General features: G+C 47.0%; 1 long non-coding RNA gene across 2 annotated transcripts; it reads left to right on the top strand.

Moving 5' to 3' along the window:
- The first annotated feature begins 13,325 nt into the window (after positions 1–13,325).
- LOC106148602 lies at positions 13,326–22,477 on the top strand. Of its 2 annotated transcripts, XR_001234206.1 has the most exons (4): positions 13,326–13,680; positions 14,374–14,525; positions 16,136–16,852; positions 22,251–22,477. It is a non-coding gene; the product is annotated as an uncharacterized LOC106148602 (long non-coding RNA). The 2 variants fall into 2 exon arrangements; XR_001234205.1 differs by lacking the exon at positions 22,251–22,477 and having other exon boundaries at positions 16,136–18,163.
- Positions 22,478–23,334: the final 857 nt, after the last annotated feature.

Here is a 23,334-nt window from a genome sequence, read left to right as displayed (position 1 = left end):
CCCTGGAAGCCAGTTACCAAGCCTGGGCATCCTGCCCGAATAGACCATTTGTATCGTCTTTCCTCCACTCCACTCCTAAGAAGTTGCCAGGAGTCTTATCTGATGGACCTATGAACAAATATTTCAGTCCCGAAGGTTGCATGTTTTCTCAGTATTATTCCAGGAAACAGTGTTCTCCTCGTCTGCCTTTCTTCAGCCTGTTGTCTCCAGGCGGCATCATTAACTGTCAAAACTTGGTGTCCCCAGGCTTCCCTCCCTGACAGGGATCCCCTCAAATCCAGGAGAGAAATAGCTTCTCCTAGCTTCCGCCATCACTCTTTCCTCTCAGAATGCCTACATCAAGGTGTCCAGTTGTCTCTTGTCTTTGTGTGGGATAAATATGAGACCCCAAAGGAACCTTTTTTCTCATGTCATGCTTCTGTCATGATTACAAACTGTGTACACAACTATTGTGGCCTTGTATGTCCTTCTGGAAGAAATTATATCCTTGTTTATCAAAATAATAGTTCCATCCAACTCTGTTTTATATGGTAGACTATTATTCACTTTGAAATCAGTAAGCATCACTGCCTGTTTCCAGTGGGGTTTATCTTTGGGGTTCCTTTAGTTATCCCCCTATACTGACTTGAGAATAGTTTATTATTGCTGGAACATGTTGTAGTATATTAATTTACAGAATGATTAGAAAACTAGCAATCAATAATATTTTACATTGGTGATTTATCTAAAACACTAAGCCACATATAATGTCTACACCTTTTGAGCTGGATGACCAGCCCTGCCTCATTCAATTCTAGCTTCTAATACCATGAATCCCTGTTATGTGCCTGGCACCGTGGAAGACAATGATAGGGCAGCCCCTAATTTAGTGCAGGAGAAAGGTGCTAAAATGGTTAACAGGTTGTGCAGGAGGGAGACCTTGAAAGATGAGGTTTTTGTTGGCCAAGAATGGGTAGAAGGCCCATATGCAGAGAGACAAACTGAGGTGAGATTGTTTCCCATAGACAAACTGAGTCCTGGGGTGGCTGCCCAGCCTCTTGGGTTCCGGTTTGGTCCCTGCACTTGTTGATCTCCTGGAATTTGGGAGAACACAATGTGTTTCCAGGACTCAAGTCCTGAACTTTGCTCTCTGGTGTACAAATATGTTCAAATGAAATTTGGCCCAGTTGGGATTTGAGGTGACTGGGCTAGGCCATGGGAGGGGAAATGGAGGGGAGTGGGATGTGGGAAACCCGGGCAGATAGCTACCTATGCCATCATGGGGAATCTCGCACCTCTGGTCCCTGCCCTACACCCCACCTCCACTCCCTCACCCCCACCTCTTGCCGCAGACACTGCTATAGCTGGCTGTACTGGTTCCCTATAGGTCAGTGTCCTTCCTGGCCATGCCTGCCAGGCCAGTGAGGGTAGCTAAGCCTTTTCTGCTGGCCCACCCCACATAACAGGCAGGGGGCCCTGGAAAATTGTCTCCTCTCTTCTACTTGGCCCAAGGAATCTGGGTTTTGTTGTTATAGTGGTTTGGCTTGGTTTGGCTTGGCTTGGTTTGGCTTGGTTTGGCTTGGTTTGGCTTGATTTGGCTTGGTTTGGCTTGGCTTGGTTTGGCTTGGTTTGGCTTGATTTGGCTTGGCTTGGTTTGGTTGGCTGGTTGGTTGTTTTTTCCTTAGAGAAGCTGTGAGAGTCTCCAGAAATGACCAATTGGTCAAAGTGTGGCCTAAGACAAGGAATAGTCCAGAATCACCTGGAGGCAATTGTTAGCAAGACATTTGTGAGCCTCATTCCAAACCCACTGAACCCAACTTCTGAGGTGGGCCTGGGGCTACCGTCCCAGTAGCTGTCCAGGTGATTCAGACCGAAAAACTCTGAGCCAGCCTTCCCTGCTCATGTGCATCCAGTGAGGGACTGCGGCCTGCCAGTAAAGGGCTTTGCCTGGATGTTGCCCGTGATGGCTGAGCTGGGAGGGGAGGCCACTGTAGCTCCTAGTCACGTGCGGTCACTGCACTCGATGGTGCTGTTATTTAATGCTCCTTTCCTCTGACGATGGACACGCAGAGTATCCTGGGCTGCTGCGCAGCGCCCTGGAATTGCACTAGGTGGGCTGATAGTGCTATAGGAGTGGAGATCCCAGGAGTTGAAACTTGAAGTCTGCAACTGGCCCTTGGGGGCTATTCCTTAACGTTTCAGCCTGTGGCTCCCTTTGGGCAGTCTTTACCTCCATCCAGCCCCAAGTCCTCTCCCATGTCCAGCCACCCGCCCTCTGCCCCATGTGCATCTTTGCAGACACCTACACACTTCTGGAGTCACCTTGGCTGCCCTCTGCCTCCCTGGGGTCTGAGCCACTTGCCCTCTCCTCCTGCATCGAAGAATGAGCAAAGATGAATGAAGATGGCCTTAGCCCAGGAAGAGTCATGAAACCTGCACCACAGGACGTGGGATCCCACAGTGACTTTGAGCAGTCGCTGCTCCTCTCTGGCAGGTGCAGAATGTCAGCTTGTGCGTTTGTTCCGGTAGCTTCTCACTCTAGCTCGGTCAACTCTGCTCATGTATCTTGTGGACAACGTATCAGAAGAAAACCAGCCCTCACAGCCAACCTGTCTCCGCTGGGCCAAGGAGGTCCCTGGTTTTGCTCACAAGCTTTATCCTCAGTAGCTAACACAGTGCTGTCACGTGGAAGGTACTCAATAAATACCTGTCGAATTCTGGATAAATGTGAATCTAGGGGAATAGAGATCCTAGTAACCAGCAGATGCACTTCCTGCCAGTGAGTTCCAGGAAACTCTTTCCTTGAATCCTGTCAAAACTCCTGCTTTGCACAGGAGGATCCGCTTATAATCATTGCCCAGGAGACTGGTCTTCGCCTCTTCACCTAAAGATGATCAGCTGTATAAGCTGGCCTCTTCTCCTTCCATCTTTTCTCTTGAACTTTCTTTCACCCCCTGCCCCTTGTTAGCCTGCTGGCATCTGCCCCACACAGGGGTGTCCTTCCCACCCTTCTCTCCTTGTTCATAGATGGGTGTGTTAGCAACCTTGCCTCCCCGCTGCTTGCCTTATGGCCCTGTGGGCCTGAAGAAATGAAAGACGCAGGGACGCAGGGCCTTCTTTTGGTTCTGTCTGTTCCTCTTGACCCACAGGAACTCGCTCACCCTCTTGGCTACCAGGCAGTCCGCAAGCATGTGGGGAGCACCAGACCAGTCATGGGAACAGAGGCAGGAGAGGCCTGACAAGACAGACTGGAGGGCCATCTGCAGCGGGAGACAGGCAGGCAGTCAGAAGTGCCAATATGAGCAAGTGGCCGTGGAGCCTAAGCAGTCCCCGCCTGTCAGGAAGGCCCCAGTGAGGAGGGGCCCCCGCCGCCAGTGATGAAGGACAGAGGATCTAGAAGAAAGGCAATCTCTTTAAGTTTTCTAGGCGTTTGGAACGTAAACCTCCCCACCTGAGGGGAGAGGTTGTCAGTAGGGTGACCTCTCGGAGGGCAGCAGAAGGGAAGGAGGGAGCTCTGGTTGGTGTCCTGGGTGGGGGACAGTGACGACCACGGGACCTCCCAGGGGCTCCAGGAAGCTGAGCACCCTGACTGGGAATCCAAGTTGAGCTGCGAGTGCTTCTTGGTCTCCAATGCTGCAAGGGACCGCGAGTGGGGCGTGTTGGGAAGCAGCCCAGGAGTGTGCAGTGTCTGCTGGCAAGTGAAGCCAAGTGTGCGTGTGTGCGCCTTGCTGTGTCTGAAGAGAATGGAGGCCAGGCCTGACTCCTCACTTGGAAAATGAGGCTACAATTCCACCTTGCTGGAGCGGGGAGAGGGCTGGTCTTGTCTGGAGCTTCCTGATGTACCTGAGGGTGCAGCACCCAGCCCTCCCTGACTTAGAACATGTGGCCCTGAGCCCTAGGGAGCACCTTACTTGATGGGTCCACATTTAGGACAGAATGGATACATGGGAGACCTGCGGTTAAGACCTGGCAGGGCTCCTGCCCCACATGCAGCTGAGCTAACCATCCCGACTAATCCTGCCCTGCTAATCTCCTCTCTGGGAGGAGGGGTGGCAGCAGGTGGCAAAGCCAGTGGGATCTGAATGTGACTTGCTATTTGGTGGAAGGTGTGGGTGGCTCAACTGCTCTGCTGCCTGTGGGGCCCATGGAGAAGGTCTAGCTGAGTATTCTCAGTCCTGGCTGCATGTTAGAGTGACCTGGGACTCTTTTGCCAAAACACCGTCAGTCCACCATTGCATGTTAATAGGTTCCAAGTGAAACCCAGGAATAGATTTACGGCCTCATTAGGGATGTACTTTTACTCTTATTCTGAAAAACAGCGTGAGTAGAATGATCTCTTCCTCCCTTTCCTATCATCCACTGAAACATTTTTCAGTCCTTGGCCGGCCCTGCTGCAGTACTTCCTCCACCAGCTGCCCCTCATGCTGGCTGCCTGGGTTACTCTGAAATCATCTCAGGTGACACAAGTTCAGGGCTGCAGTGTTCCCAGGTGGTTCTCATGGGAGACAGGGTTGAGATCCACAGATCTAATCATGGCAAACTATGGCCCAAACAGAAGCCCCATAAACAGTCCCTTTCTACCTGTGAACACATGAGGCATCTGGAATCTCAGAATTGACCAAACCGCTTCTGGGAAGGCTCAGTGGATTTGCCAAGGCCTCCCAGAGGTGGCATATAGGCCTTTGCCCCAGGTGTCAACAAAGGTTTCTTTTCTTCTCCAGGGTTCACTTTGTTCTGCCTTGTCTTGTTGCAAAGCTGCCTAGTACAGGCCCTCTTTGAGCCCTCTGAGTTCTCAGGTCCTTGGGTTGGAATTCAGTGGTTCTGTTTTCTGGCTGCAGGGCCAGGCAGGGCTGTGGTGACTCAGGGGCCGCTGAGCCAGGGTCTCTGGCCCCTGGGCTCCTCTGCAAGCCTGAGGAAGGGAGGCCAAGTATTCACAGAGGGTCACATACCCAGGCAGGGCCAGGTGGCAGGCCCCAGGTGATGGATAAACTCCCACCGGGGCCTGCGGACAGGCGCGCCTCACACTGCAGGGCTTGCTTCTGCCATGTCTTTCTTTTTTCTTTTCTAATAGGAGAGGGGGTGATAATTGTGAAACCAGGTGTTTGTTGACTTGGGACCTCCCTTAGAGACACTGAGTCCTCAGCGCCTGAAGCATGCTGGTCTTCTGACACTGGTTCAGAAGCCGAGGTGGGGACTCGTAGCAGTGGCCCCAGGCTGGGAGAGGACCTGGACCTGATGCGGCACCCTCAAATGGGTGAAAACCTGGAGCGCTTCCTTTTCTGCCTTTAGGAAAGTTCCCTGCCAGTGTGGGCCTCCTCCTGGCGCTCTTCACAAGATACTGTGGAGCCAGCCAGCACCCTTCTCCCTGGCTCTTGCACAGGCTGTGGTTGGGGCCAGTGCTCAGTGGAGGGAAAGGGTCTTACCTGTGTTCTGGTCTCAGGGCTGGGGTGGGAGGGTGTGCTGGCACACCCCTGGGCTAGCCCTTCCCTGTCAGGGTTTCAGTGGGGGCCAGGGAAGACCCCCAAAATGGAAGGATCAGAGGTTCCTCATCTTCATTTGAGATTTAGCCTGAAGTCCAAGGGATAGTCACATGTGTTACCTTTTAAAAATCAGAAGCTTCTGGTAGAATTACAGTTGGGACCCTGACCTGAGCTATTATTGTTTTTATCTCATCTATGTTTAACTGGTGCATTTCTAGATAGAACTGGGTATTTGTGGGGGTGTTGGAGGAGCAGGGTTGTCAGAGCCAACTGAGCATGTGTCGTAGACAAACCTCCGAAACCCCAGGGACACCTGAAGAGTAGAATCCCACACTGCAAGGAACTCACAGCAGCAGTCCCTAACCTTCTTGCCATCAGGGACTGTTTTTTGTGTTTTTTTTTTTTTTTTGAGACAGGGTCTTGCTTTGTAGTTCAGGCTGGCCTTACACTCACTATGTAGTCCAAGCTGGCCTCAAACTCAGGGCAATCCTCCTGCTTCAGCCTCCTGAGTACTGGGATTATAGTCACGTGTCACCAGGCCTGGCCGGGGGATTGGTTTTCTGCAAGAAAATTTTTCCATGGATGTTTGAGATGATTCAAGCACATTTATTATGTACTGCATTTCTATTATTATTACATTGTAATTCATAATAAAATAATTATTAGACCCGCCATAATGCAAAATCAAATAAATAAAATTATGGGAAGGCCACATATGGACCAAAATAAGTGCTAGATTCTGACTGAAAGCCTGCCACCAAGCACAACTTAATTACCACTTACCACTCATCAGTAGGGTTTTGATGTGAGTCTTCAAGCAACTGATTTATTATCATCTCCGTGCAGTCAAATCTTTCTAGTGTTAATCTGTATTTGTAGCCACTCCCTAGTGCTAGTGTCACTGCCCCAGCTCCACCTCACATCATCAGGCGTTAAATTCTCTTGAGGATCATGCAACCTAGATCTGTCATATGCGCAATTCACATGACACAGGCCAGAGGCCCAGGCACATAGAGCTTTTAGCAGCTTCACCATGGACAGTCAACCTCCAGGGCTTGGAGCTCCCTGTGCAAGGTTCTTCCTAATGTTTTGTTGTCCTGGTAAGACCACAGTCCCCCCACCACCTCCAGGAGCTACTGAGGAGGACGGGGTAAAAGCCAGCTTTTTTTTTTTTTTTTTTTTTTTAAAGCTCCTGTTTTCCAAATAGCTCATTGGAAAAGGGATCTGGGCAACTTCATTCTCTCTGAGCAAGATTGTACCCAGAACTTTATTTAAGTAAACCTCTCCCATCCTAGAGGCTTCTTACTTGGGACTGTCCTGGGACAGAGCCTGAGCAACAAACAAAAGCTATCTTCAAACAATGACATGCATGTCCGCTTCTGGTGCAGAAAGCTGCTTCTTTTCCAGAGGAGGCAATGCCGAAGGAATGTGAGTGCGAGGCCGGAGCAATGGAGAGGGAAGATGTGGGTCTGGACTGTGGGCGCCCAGGTGCAACAGCCCTCGACCTTGGGCACTGTGATATATGGAGGTGAAAGAAGTCCAAGAGCAATCAGCCAGTTATTAGTCTTTAATAGGCACTTACTATGTTGACAGGAGAGGCTGTGAGTATGGGAAAGCTAACGTGTCCTGGCTTCCTTCTGGGAATCTGGAGACCAGTTGGGGGAGTAACACCAACACACATTGCAGTTAGAGTACTTAAGGCTGCCAACTCTCTGTGACCTTGGATGGTGCTCTTACCTTCCCCTGGCTGTTAACTCATCTGTAAATCAAGGATAATGTTAATGAAAGCCAAGCTGGACTAATCAGATGAATTTTTGAGGACCCTTTTGTTTCTAAGATAGGTGGGTCTGTGCTGGGTACTTGTTTGGTCTTGTTCAAATGCTTATGGATTGGAGTGGTCAGACAGGGCTTCCTGGATTGGAAGCTCCTGGTATGTAGGGCTCGAGAGTTTCATCTCTGTAATCCCATCCCAAGACCATTCCTGGAATTCATCGGGTACTCAGTAAATTCATTAAAGGAATGGCTAGAAGAGAGCGAGGAGTTTGGGCAGAGTGGAAGGACAGGAGGGAGGATCTGTTGGGTGCCTGGGGGTAGGGAGGGCTAGAATATGGCGTGTATGGTGGGTGTGGGTGTGTTGCCCCTCTGTTTGCTGACAACTTCCACATGGCAAAGCATTTAAAGTCTGGACTCCCTTCCAAAGATTGCTGACTGCAGTCGGTCCACAGCTCTGCAGCCCATCTAGCAGAGGGACACTTAGCCTCATTAACATGCCCTATTTGTATCAGGACAGAGTGGAGGACCCTGGCTGGTCTCGGGGAACAGCCTGAAGTCCCAGAAGCAGTAACAATGAAACTCAGCTTGGTTGAATTTTAGCCGCAGCAGCAGGTACTCTGAAGTGTGGGTGGGAATACAGATATTTTGTTCAGAGAAGTGGGAGGAATTTAGAGTTTTGTGGAAAATAGGATAGGTTAGCTCATTTATTACTCATGCAGTCTTTTCAAGGATAACACAGACTTGATACTAACCTAGAAGCATTTTCCAACAAAGGCTTTAAAATGTCAGAGAGACCCAAGAGATGCCACGAACAGCTCCCTCTCCAGTCAAAGAAGAATGGCCTTGTAGAGCCAGCGGCGGCGGAAGAGCCTAGGGCTCTCCCCGCAGCCTGGGGTGACAGCCCTTCAAGCTCCTTATCTGTTTCATTACCGCAGACTCTAGGCTTAGCATTATTTTAGTGCACTGCTGAGGAAATAAAACCAAGGGCGAGAAGGATATCTATTTGTTGGCTCTGGCTGGTGTCTCCAACTGTCTGCCTGCACAATAAAACTTTTGGGCTTGCTCCAAACCATGGAGTGGCTAGGCCTGAGAGTTCTGCTTCTTGCCCTTCCACTTTACCAATTTAACAAAATTCAAGATTCAAGGTCAAAGGGGTTATTTCTGGCCTCATGGACACTATGCAGTGAGACTTTCGGTTCTCCTAGTTTCAAATGTGTCACCCTGCCAGTGCCCAGAACTTTATTAGTATAGTTGGCCAATAAAGAAAATGAACATGGTGTGCCTCAACAAGCACAAGTTAGTCTTGAGAGATCAGAACGATTAGACACAGACTATACCAGGGCAGCAATTAAAGTCAAACTTTTTGAACTCAGTTCTGGCCAGGTTCTGTAGGGGTCACCGTACAGCACAGAAGGACACCCAGGAGTGGCGAAGGTGAGAGGTTCCTAGGCTAGAACTGCTTCTAGCTACAAAAATCAAACTCAGAGAGGGAAAAACCTCAGGCTACAGGACTCACATAAACCAGGCATCCTCTCACCTAGAGGTGGCCATCTCTTCCTTCTCCCCGTTAAAATAACATTAAAATAACAATAGTCAACATTACTATGTGTCAGGCACTAACTATTTTAACAGAAGTAGGCCGCTTGATTATATGCATAACCTAGGAAAATGGACACTGTTATTGTCCCCACATTCTGGATGAGAAAACTAAGATACCAGCAAAATCTAGCCACAGAGCCAGAACCCAGGTTCCTGAGTGTGTGCTCAGCTGCTCCCTGCAGGGCCAAGCTGGGGATCTGGCCAGGACCTGGCAGCTGAAACACGGTAGGGACTGCAGAAGGGATGGTAGACAACCTACAGCCCTGGACATCCTGGAGGGATGCCGCCAACAGAGTAGGGGGTGGCAGCCACTCAGAGAACTCACAACGAAGGACTCCTGGCAGCAGAGTCAGTGTGACTCCTGTCCCATCATCCCTGCAACTCCAGCCGCTGGCAGAGAATCAAGGAATGCAGCAGACAACTGCAGCTTCCCCAGGCCTTTTGCTGACTCGCTGTCTGGCCTACACTCTTTCTACTGATTATATTTCACGTTGAGCAGGTGGGCAAACCATGGCCATCCCAGTTTTCAGACAGTCCCAGAAGGCAAAGATGGAGGCTGGTATGCTGAGAATATATCAGTTGAGGAAGTGTTGCTAGAACTAATTACCTGGTAGTTTCCGAGAGGGATCACAGAGGGACGCTGGACAGCATGATGGACTCTGCTTGCTTTGCAAACTTCCAGAAGGGGAGAAGGGTAATAGGGCTTCTAGGAGTAGCCTAGGCTTGAGCTGACATTACAGAAATGAGAAACAAAAAGCCCTGGGTAGCAGCCTCCCAGACAGGGGATGGGGAGGACTTTGGTACATCCATAGGGCTGTGCAGGGACCTGGATGGCCATGCTGAAGATGGACAAGGGGCCAGTGTGGTGGGGTGGAGAGGACTTCACTATTAGTCTGAGAACCGCTGTGTTCACACACATCTTCATTTTATTTTCTCCATATAAAACTGAAGCCAAAAAAAAAAAAATCCTGATTTTCCTCTATAAGACAAAACCTCCAAAATAGCTATTTTTTTTAGTCCAGCTCCTTTGATAGGAGAATTATGTGCATAGGGATATTTAAATGAGATCTATATCTGGTGAGAACAGCTCTGTGTCTCCAAAGTGTTGCAGCCGCAGCACTCCCGGCGTCCGCAGGCTTGTAGCTAGGCTTCCAAACCCCAGCCCACACCTTGCCCTCCCTCCCACACTGAAGCTGCTGCTTTCCCCAGAACAAATAATACTGTCTTTCTCTAGGCCATGAAAGCATGGTAACATTCCTACATGAAATATCAGCAGTGAGGAGCCTTTGTCGAATTAAACAGGAAGTGGATAATGATCACCTACTGTCTGGGGCATACAAACAGGAGTAAGACTGGTCTCCACCTGCAAAAGAGGCCTGGCGGTCCCAGGAAATCATAGTAAGGGCAGCCCAGGATTCTTGGGTGCTGGCAGAGAAACAGACTCTCCCACATCTCAGGAGTACTTCCCCAAACCCACACTCTCAGTCCCAATCAAATGGGAGCACCCTTGTTCACCCTCGCTCGGGGCTCTGCCTGTGGAATGGCTTTTCTCCTCTCATTCCTCACCTCCATTCAACTCCCACAAACAGGCTTTTGAAACTAGCTAGCGTTTCACAAAAAATAACAATAATGATTGATAATGAAACGAACAATAGTGACCATTGCTCCTTGACAGTGGCTCTCGACCCTGGCTGCTCGGTAGAATCACTTGGGAAGCTTTTGAAAAAGATCAGGTGTCTAGGTCCTACCCGTACCAATCAAGTCGAGGTTTTCTCCAGGTGCTGTCAGGATACCAGGTGCAGAGCCTTGCCAGGGTTTAGGATGTTGAGGGGGGCGGGGACACAAGCGGGATGGGGCTGCCCAGCTTGGGGCATTCTGTGGAGTGATTTCATCTTGGAGCTAGACCAAGGCTGCACACATGTGGCTGGGTCAGACCCCACAGGTCTAAGCAGTTGCTTGTTGAGGAACTGGCTTCTGTGTTACCCTGCAGACTGCAGTGTTGTCTCAAGGGACTCTTCGGTGGGAAGCAGTGTGGCAGGAGAGGCAGAGCAGGCCGGAGGGTCAGCCCTGTGCAGGCGTCCTTTTCAACAGGTCTGGGAACCTGCGAGGGTCCCGGCCCACCCATTTCCAGCCTCCTGGCCTTGCTTCAACAAGTCACGCCTGAGCTGTTTTCTAGGCTGCCTCTCCCTGGAGGTCCTGGGTTTCCCATTTGTCACCTCCGTGAGAGAAATTAACAGTTTTGCCAGACCCCATATAAACAGGAAGGCAAGCTGTTAACAAGAGCCTCCTGCCCTGCTGCCAAGCCCAGAGCTCGATTTCCTTCCTCAGAGCCTGTCAATTGTGAGCAAGAGAAAAGCGAAGAATGGCGCTCTCTGGGTGCTGGATGGGCTCCCTTGCGGCCACTTGCATGTCAGTGTCCGGGCTCGCTGACAGCTGGGTCTGCAGCTGGCTGGCTTTGTCCATATTTTTGAGGGACAGCCAAGGACAGCCACTGATTAAAGCAGGAACAAAGCAAAACTACAGCCGTGGCTGTGCACACCAACGCCGCTGAGCGGCGGAGAACAATTAATTGCTATGTTGTGGAATGTGCGGTTGGGGGCAGGGAGGCAGTCGGAAAATGTAAGAATGTGCAGGGAAATGCCAAGCAAGTGCTTGCGCTCGTTAGGAGCGGCTTGTGTTCTCAGGACCTCCCACAGGTGGCAGGGGCCTGGTCACTGTGCTTTCTGCAGCCTACCCACTTGGGCGGCCTGGCACACTGACGAGCTGCAAAAGGGGCCTATGCTTTGCTCACAAGGCAGAGGGCCTCTCAGCCTTTGGGCTGAGAGATTTATCCATTTACTTGAATGTATGATGGAAAAAAAAAAGGTCATTTCCTGTGTCATGATATGAAAAGGGCTGTCTCCCTACAGATTTGCTGTGAGTTCTATCTAGGCACCATGCAAGCCAGACTCTTTATCTTCTGTAAGTTTTCAACCTAACTCTTACCCAAGAACCAAAGAGGGAGGGTAGTACAGGGTCCCTCAGCGCACTACTACATCACTACCACTAGTTAGAGAAGATGCTAGGTCTCCAGTGATGCAACTGAGAACTGTTTTTGCAGAGACAGCAGTGTGTGTGTGTGTGTGTGTGTGTGTGTGTGTGCGCGTGTAAGCCAGAGAAGCTAAATATACTTACATAATAAAAGTAGAAAAGAAGAGCAAGCATGAATCTAAAGGAGAGTGGCTGTGGGAATTTAGGGGAGTGTCCTTTGACATATCTTTGTAAATGCTAAAGACTAAAATTCCTTTAATGATGCCTTTATTATTTCCTGGACTGCACTTTGGATTTCCTGTGAAGGCTGACCCTCACAGGGACCTGAGATTTACTGAAGTTAATTAAAGACATTATCTACCCTTAGTGCCCCCTCAAAAGGCTGGGCGTGGTGGCGCACGGCTATAATACCAGCACTCGGGAGGCTGAGGCAGGAGGATTGTTGTGAGTTCCAGGCCAGCCTGGGCTACAAAGTGAGCTCAAGGCCAGTCTGAACTGCATAGCGAGACCCTGTCTCAAAAAGACAAAAAAAAAAAGCAAAAAAAAAGCTGAGCCCCAGACAAGCGATTGTGTGCAGGTTGTTTATTTGGGAGGAGATTCCAGGGAGCAGAAGGGAGGGCTGGCAAGGAAGGAGAAGGAAGGAAAGTCAAAGTCAGGTATGTTACAGTGGCTGATACTGCACAACGGGAGATAAGTCCCACTCGGAGCCTTTTAAAGAGTGTGTAAAAACTCTCTCAGGCTTGTCCACCTGCTGACTAGCCAGCAGAGGAATTTGGCCATCAGCTCCCACTGCACTGCTTGAGGGCTGTGTGAATGTGAGGGCTGGGTGGACTCCCCCTAATGTCCATAGCATTGCAGAAAGCCCCAAGTAGAGGTCATAAGGGATATGGCTTGGTCCCAAGAGAAGAGGCTGTGAGGGTGAGGCCAGCACAGACTGCAGTTAGAATCAGAGGCAAGGTCCAGGGTAGGAGGCAGGACAGCAGAGGCCTCTGACCTACTGTCACCAAGAACTTGAACCAGGCTGCTGACTTAACCCATGAAATGGCTGAGGTACAAAGACAGGAAATGTACTGCCTTAGGCAAAGCTGTGGTAGAGGGAAGTACAGGGCCTCCTACCTTCCTTTATGTGCCTTTTCCTACCTTGAGGGATCCCCTGCCCCCAAGCCCCCAGAACGCTCTATATTACACTGCTCCCTCTCCATGGTCCTACATACCCCCACCAACTGCCGTTAAACTTCCCAGTCCTTACTGGGAGGATCTCTACTTACTATTACACACCAATAAGGTAGTTAAACTGTCTCATATGGTTGTAACTTGGGCCCAAATAAATTTTTTTTTTTTTTTTTTTTTTTGTTGTTTTTTTTTTGTTTTTTTTTTTTTTTTTTTTTTTGCGGTACTGCGGATCAAACTCAGGACCTTGTGCTTGCCAGGCAGGTGCTTGTACCACTGAGCTATATCCCCAGCCCTCCAAATAAATTTTGACAGAATTTCAGGTGGTCAGGCCCAGGGCAGAGCAATGTGTAAACAGAGCTGGGAGGAGGGTCTCAGAGCCAGTGAGCTGAGGGGTGCCTTGATAGATACCCAAACTGAACTCACATAACAGGATGAGAATATTTCCTTTCTTAGCTAGTGTTGCCTGTTATGAATTCCCTTCAGCTCGGAAGAGAGCAACATGTACTGCCTTGTGGCTTCCTGTGTAGAAAGGGCAGGAATGAGGAAGTCCAGGAACACAGTCCTGGGAAGCTGCTCTAGAGGCCCAGCCAAGTCTCCAAGTGCAGAAAAGCACATAGCACGAAATTCCCATCCCTCGCCTCTACAGGTGAGACAGATATGCTGACTCCTTGAATGTAAGCGGATTTTAACTGGACTCGAAAGGATTCCCGTTTGATTTAAGCACTTGTACTGCCCCTCTTGGCCCAAGTGTCCTCTGACCTCTTACATGGGCTTTGCCGCTGACCCTGGGCAAGTGCGAGCCGGTGCCGGACTGATAATAGAAGCTGGCCCCATTTGTTTCCTCTACTGTGCCTCTGGCAGGGGAGTTAAAATGTGGTTAGTTCTGTGGGCTTTTAATTTTTTTTGCTTTCTTTATTTAAAAAAATATTTTGAAGGTAGCCTTAACTGTTAGCTGGAGGTTTATTCTAATTTGAGCTTCCCTTAAAACAATTCCCAAAAGGTCTTCACCAAAGGAAGCCTAAAGAGGAGGCTGGGGGGAGACGTTTAGAAAGTGGGCTCTGAGAGTAGGACCACTTAAAGGTAGAGAGGTGCGAGTGTGCGCTTCTGTGTGCGGGAGACAGGGAGTTGAGCTTTCACGGTGGGGGCTGGCTGGGGAGTCTCTGTAAGGCTGTCGTCTTTGTCTAATGCTGGAGTTTGAAGGCCTCAGAGAAAATAGTTGGAAACGCATGGGGAGTAGAGAACAAGGTCAAGCTAGACCTCACCAGCATGAGGCAGAATCTGGGACAAAACCAGTGTTGGTTCCCGCTGCCTCTGACTTGATGGTGTGACCGTCCTTCAGGAAAAGCTGCCAGCTCCCCGACCCGCACCCCTTGCAAAGGAACTAAACCCACATCTGGCTGGGAAGCTGGAGAAGCTGAAGAGGAATCCAGGGAAAGGTAGAACTGTCATAGGTTTGCCTGTTGCCCTACAACCGATAAGGTGAACCACCAGGTAAGTGACTTCCTTTGTAAGCTGAAAAAAAGCTGCCGCTTCACGTTCACCTTCTGAATCTCACACAGACGACCAACCAGAAACGCACAGGAGGGGGAGTTCTGGGAAATGTAGTTCACCCTAGCTGAATGGACGCATTTCAAAGCTACCACACCTTGAGCAAAATAATAGTAAATCACTGTTTGGCAAAATATGAGCTACCATCATTTGAGTAATGTACTAGATGCATTAGTAAGTTATTTAATCTCATAATAGTTCTATGAGAAAAGCATTCTATCCTCATTTTACAGGTGAAGAAACCAAGACTGAAAAGTTGCAATGAGCATGTTGTTATCACCATGCAGCAGCCAACATCTCTCTTCCTGTGGGGAACTCATTCACTCATTTGGATTAAACAGCTTACTCTTAGTTAAAGGAACAAATATGTACCCAGGCTTGGTCAGTCAGGGCACACTATTGTCTTGGACACAATGACGGGTACATAAATAGGCACTGAATCATTCTGAAACTGGACCACTCAAAAACTTCCAGGAACTTTTCTACCAGGGAACTTGTGCTTTTTATTTTCTGGGGTGGTCAAGTTAAGTAGAAGTTTTCTGGTGCTCATCTTACCTATAGAACAGGCTTGTCCGAAGGGTAGAAACATATTTGAACCCCTAGATTGTACCAACCCTAAAGGTTACTATATTCTTAAAGCATCCAGGTTACATGAACTTGCAGACTTCCTTGTTGATAAGCTAGTTTTGGTTGGGGTTTTGTCAGTTCCCGTGAAGAGAGATTAATACATTTATGTCACAAAAGCAGAGAAAAGCCTAAAATGTAGAGATACCATGCTATGCTGTGCAGAGTTAGTAGGCACATCTGAGGTTAAGGCAGGCTCTGTCTCTGTAGCTTCTTACTGAAGATAGAATGAGCAGCTTGAAGGAAAGCTTGAAGGGAGCTTTCCTAATTCCTTTTGGAAATATACAAGGCTGTGAGTGAAGCATAAAGCTGAGGCTGTGATTTGGGATTATGCAATACAGCACATCTTTTTAACAAACACAACAGAAACCTCTGGGATCAAAGCCGCAATCCTTATTTGTGCACACCATTTGCAAACCCTATGTGTAGGACTCGAGCAGATCAGAAGCCAGGCATGGTGGTACATGCTTGTAATCTCAGCACTCTGGGAGTCTGAGGCAGGAGGACCACAAGTTTGAGCCTAGACTGGACAAGTTGGTAATTTAGCCAAACCTGCCTCAAAATATATATAAATACATAAGTAAATAAAAGAAATAAAATAAAATTTTAAAAAGGGGGCTGGGAATGCAGCTCAGGGTGAAGATGCTGGGTTCAATTCCTAGTAGGGCAAAATTTAAATTAAGTAATTAGTTAATGAATTAATTAAAATAATTGATGATTAGGGCCAAGTTCTAGTCAACATCCCAAGACTAAAAATCCTAGATATCAAGATGCTACCCTAATTTTAAATCTTTGCCAACATATGAATTTGCCAGTGTTCCTTCACATTTTAACCATTTTAATGCCCAGGTAGTAAAATGCAAACACTTGCTGAAGGTTGACTTTGGAGATGCCAACAGTGATGACTGGTTCTTTGCTCTCATTCTCAGGCACACAGAACTGCATTCGTCTCCAGGCTCAGCTTCCGCACCCGTCCGAGCAGCTCTGCCATCCCAGTCCCTCCCTCCGAAGTGGGCGCCTTGGTGTCATTTCAAGTAGATTTGCTTGGAACTAACCTTCCAAAGTTAATGTTTAATTTTAAAAACTGCACTTTTAAAAATTTCCATTTTGGTAAGCAGACCAGATGCTTTGCCAAATTTACCCTCAGCTAATTGCATAGTTCAATGTCCTGAAATGTGCCCTTGTTTGCTTAAAACCTGCTGATCTGCAAAAGAAATTGTTCCAGGAATGTGGGTCAGAGTGGCCGCTCCTGTGGAAGCTGAATGGACCAAGAACGAGCCATGCAGGCCTGGCTGAGCACCGGCTGCTTATAAATCTGCAGGAATAGAGGACTCTCCAGGGCAGGATTTTCACTCTATTGATAAGGCCGCTGGAGGTGGGGGAGAGCTAGAGCCTGGAGACATGGGCGAAAATCAGTTTGGCTCAGATTCACCTTTGGAACCCCTTTAAGCCTTTCATCTCGAGCAGGCTTTGGGTCAAGATTGAAGTAAAATGTTAATGCACAGCTGGAGGAAAATAATTTTGAAATCTGGCATTTACTCAGCCTCTGTCCCTGGAGGCCCTCTGACGAGATGCATGTGAAGTAGGAACGATATTCTAGCAAGAACAGAATAAAGTCGAAGCTGCTTGGTTATTCTTTCTCGCATGTGAGTCTGGAACCTGAGGTCAGAGGTGCTCCTTTACGTGGCCACAGGCTGATATCCTTGGTCAGTTCCAGCCCCCGCCACCAGGGGAGTGAGCTGAGAGCAGCCTGGAAAGGGTACAAGGGAACCCAGAGGTGCTCCAGCAGTGAGGGGGATGCAAGGTCTGCCCACCTCCGTGACAGTGTGGGAAGTTCCTATTGAACACGTGGGGCAGTGGTGTCTCTGTCATTTTCAGCACTGGCCTCTATTCTGGGCACGGGGGTTGGGAGTGGGGGTGAAGAGGGGTGGCAGAGAAAGCTGTAGTCTGAGCCAGACTGCTCTGGCTGGCTTGCTGGCTCCTGCCAACCCGCCATCGGCCCATCTTCCTCCTGTCCTTCTCTCGCTTTGCTGATCTTCAAGGCAGATACTCGGGAAGCTGCTCACTGTATTTCACTCAGCTCTCCTCAGTACAGCTGTAATCCTTTCTGGAGCTCTGGGGAGGAAATTGCTTTCTCGCTGTTTGCAGCTTCTACAGTTGCCACACTACTTGTGTTGTGGCCTCTTCCATCTTCAAAGCCAGCCATCGCTGGTCAGGTCTTCATCTCACCACTCTTCAGCCTCTCTCTTCCTCTTTTAAGGCTCCTTGTGATTACCCTAGGTCTGCCTGGATGACCAGTATACTCTCCTTTCAAAGTTAGCTGCCTGGCAAACTTATTTCCATCTGCAGATTTCATTCCTGTTTGCCGTGCAATTTAACATAGTCACAGGGCCTGGGGATCAGGATGTGGACATCTACGGGGATCATTATTCTGCCCACCCTGATGATAAATCCTCATCTTTTTCAAAGCCTTTTTACAGAGCTCATTTGACCTTAAAAATGTCTATGAGATAGGTGAGCAGGTAGTATGTCTCCTTTAATGTAGCAGGAAGCTAAGCTAGGAGTCAAAAAACAAAACAAAAACAAACCTCGCACAGGTACTACTCTGTATATTGGAAATCAATGAAGGGATGAAGTCAAAACACAAGCCATAGGATTCAGTTTATTTCAAGATATTTCCTCTAGATGACAGTTAAAGAGGAGTGGCATGGGGGAAGTATGGGCTGGTGTCAGTTGTCAGCCTGGGTCTAGGTTTTGTGCTCACACAAACTTGGTCTGGCCATGTTGTTCCCTTTTCTGAGTCTGACTCGTTTTTTTGCCTTCCAGAGAGGCTTTGAAAGTGACCAAGATGACAGTCTTAAGATAGGAGCTATAGTGGAAGGGTATGATCTAAATGCAAAGTTACTTGTATTTATTAAAATCAATTCCACAGCCAGGCATGGTGGCATACACCTGTAATGTCGGGACCAGGAGGCTGAGGCAGGAGGATCACCACAAGTTCAAGGCCAGCCTGGGCTACATAGTGAGTTCAAGGCCAGCCTGGTTACAGAGTGAGACCCTGATTAAAAAAAAAAATCAATTCCACAGAATGAGGCTGGGTGGAAAGTAAAAAAGCCTTGGCCTGATACTGACTTTATTGAATTTTCCCTGGAGGAGGAATAGATTACTTACAACAAATAATTAACATGTAGACATGTATTTTAAAATAAAGATATTTTTGAAAAAAATTACAAAATCCACGATGCTCAGGACACTTGTGAAAGAAGTCCTGACTGCCACTGCATGGCAACAATTCAGACACACAGGACCCAACTGTGGTTCTCCCAACAAACTCAGTTTCCTCTGTAGTTGGACAAGGGATCTCTGAAACTAGATTCTGAATTTCGTGAAATCAAGAAAGAAACAAAATCCTCAACCTACTGAGAGGCTGGATTTAAAAAGATTTCCACTGAATTCCTGTTTACAAACATTCTCTGTTTTATGCCGGTGTTTTCTGTTTGTTTGGTTTGGTTTGTTGAGTGGAATTAAAGACTTCCTCAACCTTTACTTCTCTTTTTTTTTTTTTTTTTTTTTTTTTTTTTTGGTTTTTCTCCGATACCGGGAACTGAACTCACGACCTTACACTTGCCAGGCAGGCGCTTTTGCCGCTGAGCTAAATCCCCAGCCCCCAACCTTTACTTCTCTGCTCAGGAACCAGACCCTAAAACAACAAAACAGGACACACACACACACACACACACACACACAGATAAACATTTTTTTTTGTCTTTTTGAGACAGAGTCTTGCTGTGCAGTTCAAGCTGGCCTCGAACTCACAGCAATCCTCCTGCCTCAGACACCTAAGGGCTGGGATTACAGGTGTGCGCCACCATGCCCGGCAAAAACATCTTATTAGGGTACTTGGTTTTCTTTTATAATGTTTTGTTTTGTTTGAGGTAGGGTCTCACTGTGTGCAGTGCAGGCTGGCCTTGAATTTGCTTATGTAGCCCAGGCTGACCTGGAACTCACTGGGATCCTCCTGAGGGCTACTGAGCCTGAGTGCTCCCCTGCCTCCAAGTGCTGGGATTACAGGCACGCGCCACCACCCCTGGCCTCTTGGTTCCCTTTTAGTCAATAATGGCGGGGGGGGGGGGAACTCTTAAGGAATTAAACTTGAAAACAACAGAGCTTTCCATAGACACCTTTACCAGGTAGCTTAAAATTGGGGCATGTACCACATATCCCCCCTGAGGCTTGAAAATGGTAAGGTACCCTGGAGGGGAGCAAGCATCTCCGAAAGCAATTATGATGAAACATGCCAAAGTTGGGCTTTCCCCCAGATCGAGTGGTGACTTTGATTCTTCCTCTTCCAGCACCAAAGCACTGCTGTTTTAAATAGTTCAAATGACAAGAGAAGGAATATTTTCATTGGACAGTTCCAACACTGTTTCCAGCATATTTTCCACTTGTCTGACTTTGCTCTTGGCCGTGAATGGAGTAGGAGGTGGAGTTTTCTCTGCTGAAATCATAAAAATCTCTTCACTGGCATGTGTGCATTCAGATTTGCTCTTGATGTGGCTCATGTTATTAACTGCAGCTGGGTTTGTTGGGAACAAGTGTTTTTGTCTCTGGTGAGGATCACATGTTAACTTGTGATTGCTTGAACCCTGCAACTGGAATGGATGTTTTATTTCTGTATTTTTATTGTGTTTTTTTCACTCTTCAATCCATATGCTGGCTTGGGCTTGTTTGCAAAAGGAAGAGATATTTGGCTTATTCCATGTCATGCAGTGAAGGCAGGAGCTTACTGAGGGCTCAGGAGCTGTTTTTATAATCTAGGGACCTGTTTTTATAACCTAGCAGACTAAAGTTTTCAAAACAAATTTGGCATGCCTTAGGTGTTACAAAAATTTTGTGTGACAAGCACTCAAAAAGGACAGCTCGAGTACACTTGCACTTCAGTCTTAATTCTAATAAAAGCGCAAATCAAAAGAAGAATTAAAAAATAAGAAGAATTAAGACATATTACATATAGGTACACATTCCCTATGATGAACTGATCCTTATGTATGGCAAATGTGTACTAGCAAAATAAAATTTTAAAAGACTAGTAAAAAAATACACAAATCAGAAAGCAAAAACTAAAGCAATACAAACCAAAACCCTTGCATCAAACTATTACCCTAAGCCTATATACTGGAGCTCCACATTCTTTGCAACCATGAAATCCAGAATCAGTGAGTTCCTTATTGTTTATGTAGGGCCAAAGATTGATTTCAGGAAATATTTGTCTGACACTTTAAAAATTCTTATTATAAATATTGGTTCATAAATGCTGAGGCCAATCTGGCAAATTCTGATATTGTAAAGATTACAGTGTAGAAATATCATGAGTCATAGATTCATAGAGCTGTAAAGTGTTCAAAAAGATAGGACGGTGGTATTCTTTTTTTTATTTAAACAGTCCCATAGACTGACCCTTTTTGTCCTTTGTCTCCTCTGTATGAGTTCTTAGTTTGTACTTCATCAATTTGCATTTGCAGGAATTTTGCTTTATAAAAACTAGCTTTCAGACTTCTTCCAAGGGAGAGGGAGAGGAAGAGTGAGTATGCCAAGCTGCCTTCAAAGCCCAGCTGCTTCCAGGGTCCAGCAGTGGGCTCATGTGCTGGACCCTTTTGCTATTTGGAATGGGAGAGCCCAAAGGTCTCCCCACCATGCACCCCTTTATTATTTTTGTCCTACACCTCTTGTTTGAAAGGTACTATTAGACTCTAAGTCTTTTGGGTGCAGGAAAAGCATCTTTCTCATCCTAGAATTTTCTGTGCCTGCCAAATCATAGGACTTCAATTAATTTGTAGAACAGAACTGTATGGAAAAAGCCTTGCAATCAGACCTCAATTTGAATCCCGGTTCTGCCATTTATCAGCTATATAATCTTGGTTAACTTATTAGATCTCTCTGATATTCAGTTTTTCTGATTTTTCAAAATGGAAAATGGTATTATAATTATATATTTATTTAATAATTACACAATTGCTGTCGTGCACTCCATGAGGATGCTTCCGTCAGTGATGGACGGCACGTACAGCAGTGGCCCCGGGGATTGTGGCATTGCTTGGTGATGTCATCGCTCTTAGTTTTTGTGAGCTCATTCTGTGATGTTTGCATGATGACGAAGCTGCGTTTCTCAGAATGTATCTTCTCACACTAACTTGCAGGAGTACAGAGGACAGCACATGAACGCAGTTTGCATTTCACAAGGACCTACTTCCAGCAAGCGGCACCCCTTTTACTTAGTGTACCAAAGGGGTTTCCCATTAAAATATTAATCAAACACACATCTCTTTAACTCCATGTCTGTTCTGATCAACATGAAATGACTGAGGACAATGTTCTGATTTAGTGGAACTCCAAACTAAAGCAAATAACTCAGATTTTTGCGTTTGCTTGTTTAGCGTTCCCGCAGGTAAGTGCATTGTGAGATTTTCATTTTTTTTTTTTTAAACAATGACAGTAGATTGTGGACCCCTCCTCAACTGTCCTTTACCTCTAGAGATCTGGGGATCCACGGCTGAGAAACAAGGTCGATATTCCTGTTTTCGTTTCTAGGTTGGATAGGCCAAAATCAACCTAGATGATATTTGGAGCCTTTGTCTGGGGAGAGGGCCCACTGGGCAGTGAAAAGTTTGTTCGAGCCGCAGGGCAATAGGTTTCCATTCTTCCACTGACGTGCCCTGAGACTGTTCCTACCTTTCCTGAATCCCAGTTTTAGCTTCAGTAAAATAGGAATAGTATCTGCTTTGTAGAGTTGTCATTAGAATTGGATGAGATATTGATAAAGCCCCAGCACAGCATCTGGTACATAGCAGGCGTCCAATTAAATGATGGCTGTTATTTATATTAGTCTGGGGATTCTAGCCAAATTTGAAAATTTACGCTTAGTGAAAGAGTGGTAACTGGTTTTAAAATTAGGATTATTTTTCATGCCACAAAGATTTTGGATATAAGTAAATGTGGTGTTTCTATTCTGTGGGGAGTTTTTTTTTTTTTTTTTTTTTTTTTAAGGAACTACTCTGTATTGAGAAGAGGAGGCAGGAGCGCTGAGTTCTAAGAGCCTGCTTATTCCTTCATTTGTGCATCCAATCAAGCTGGTCTCCAGTGTCCACTCCATTAGGCGGATAAGCACTGTCTTACACACGAGGGCCACGTCCTGCACCAACACCTCATTTCCGTCTTTTGAAGCTTCAGCTTGCCGAGCACCCTCTGCAGTGTCAACTTGATCTCCAAATGGACCACGTAAGTACGTGTGGGAGGAGGATATGTGTGTGTACATGCATGTGTGTACATGGGTTTAACATGTTAGCCTTATGAGATTCTTCTGAAATATGATTATATGATCCATCAAATTATCTACCCTTCTCAAGCTCTGTATCATTTTCAAATATGGCAAAAATACCTTTAAATTGTTTAAATATAGTTATAAGTGGCACCTCAGTTTACGAACTTGTTTTATGATTTTGGGGAAGATGGCTGTATTTGTGTTTGTGTTTGTGCAGGGAAGGAAGATGGCCACGGTCCTGTTTGTCACCTGAGGTGCAGTTTGTGAAGGGAAGCAAAATTTTGCCAAGCACATTTGTTTACAAACCAAATGGTTTGCAAACAGAAGTGTTCATGAACTGAGGCATTATTAATACTGCCTACAGCATAAAGTTCAAACTCCTTATTATATTGTATAAAAATTGATAATATTCTGATGCCTCTTTTCAGTTTATCTGAATTCCTCCTCCTCTACATATCTTATATTTTAATGACACCAAACTACTTTTGGTTGTATTTTTTTTTTTTTTGGTTTTGGTTTTTCTCCGGTACCGGGAACCGAACTCACGACCTTGCGCTTGCGAGGCAGGCGCTTTTGCCGCTGAGCTAAATCCCCAGCCCCTACTTTTGGTTGTATTGAGGCCTGTATTTTCAAGTCAGTGTCTCATGTTGTTCTCTCTGTCCCCAAAACGTCATGTGCCTTCACAGGCTTCCTCACTCATTTCATCTTTTACATAAGTCTGTTACAATATTTTCATACAGCACTATGAGACGTTATATCTCTCCTCTGCTAGACCAAGGCCGGAAGGGCAAGGGCTTGATGCTATTTATC

This window comes from Chinchilla lanigera, unplaced genomic scaffold (assembly GCF_000276665.1).
Source record: "Chinchilla lanigera isolate Chin_1 unplaced genomic scaffold, ChiLan1.0 scaffold00023, whole genome shotgun sequence".
Classification (NCBI taxonomy): Eukaryota; Metazoa; Chordata; class Mammalia; order Rodentia; family Chinchillidae; genus Chinchilla; species Chinchilla lanigera.
Note: the sequence above shows the minus strand (reverse complement) of the source record. Positions and strands in the feature narration are given on the sequence as shown.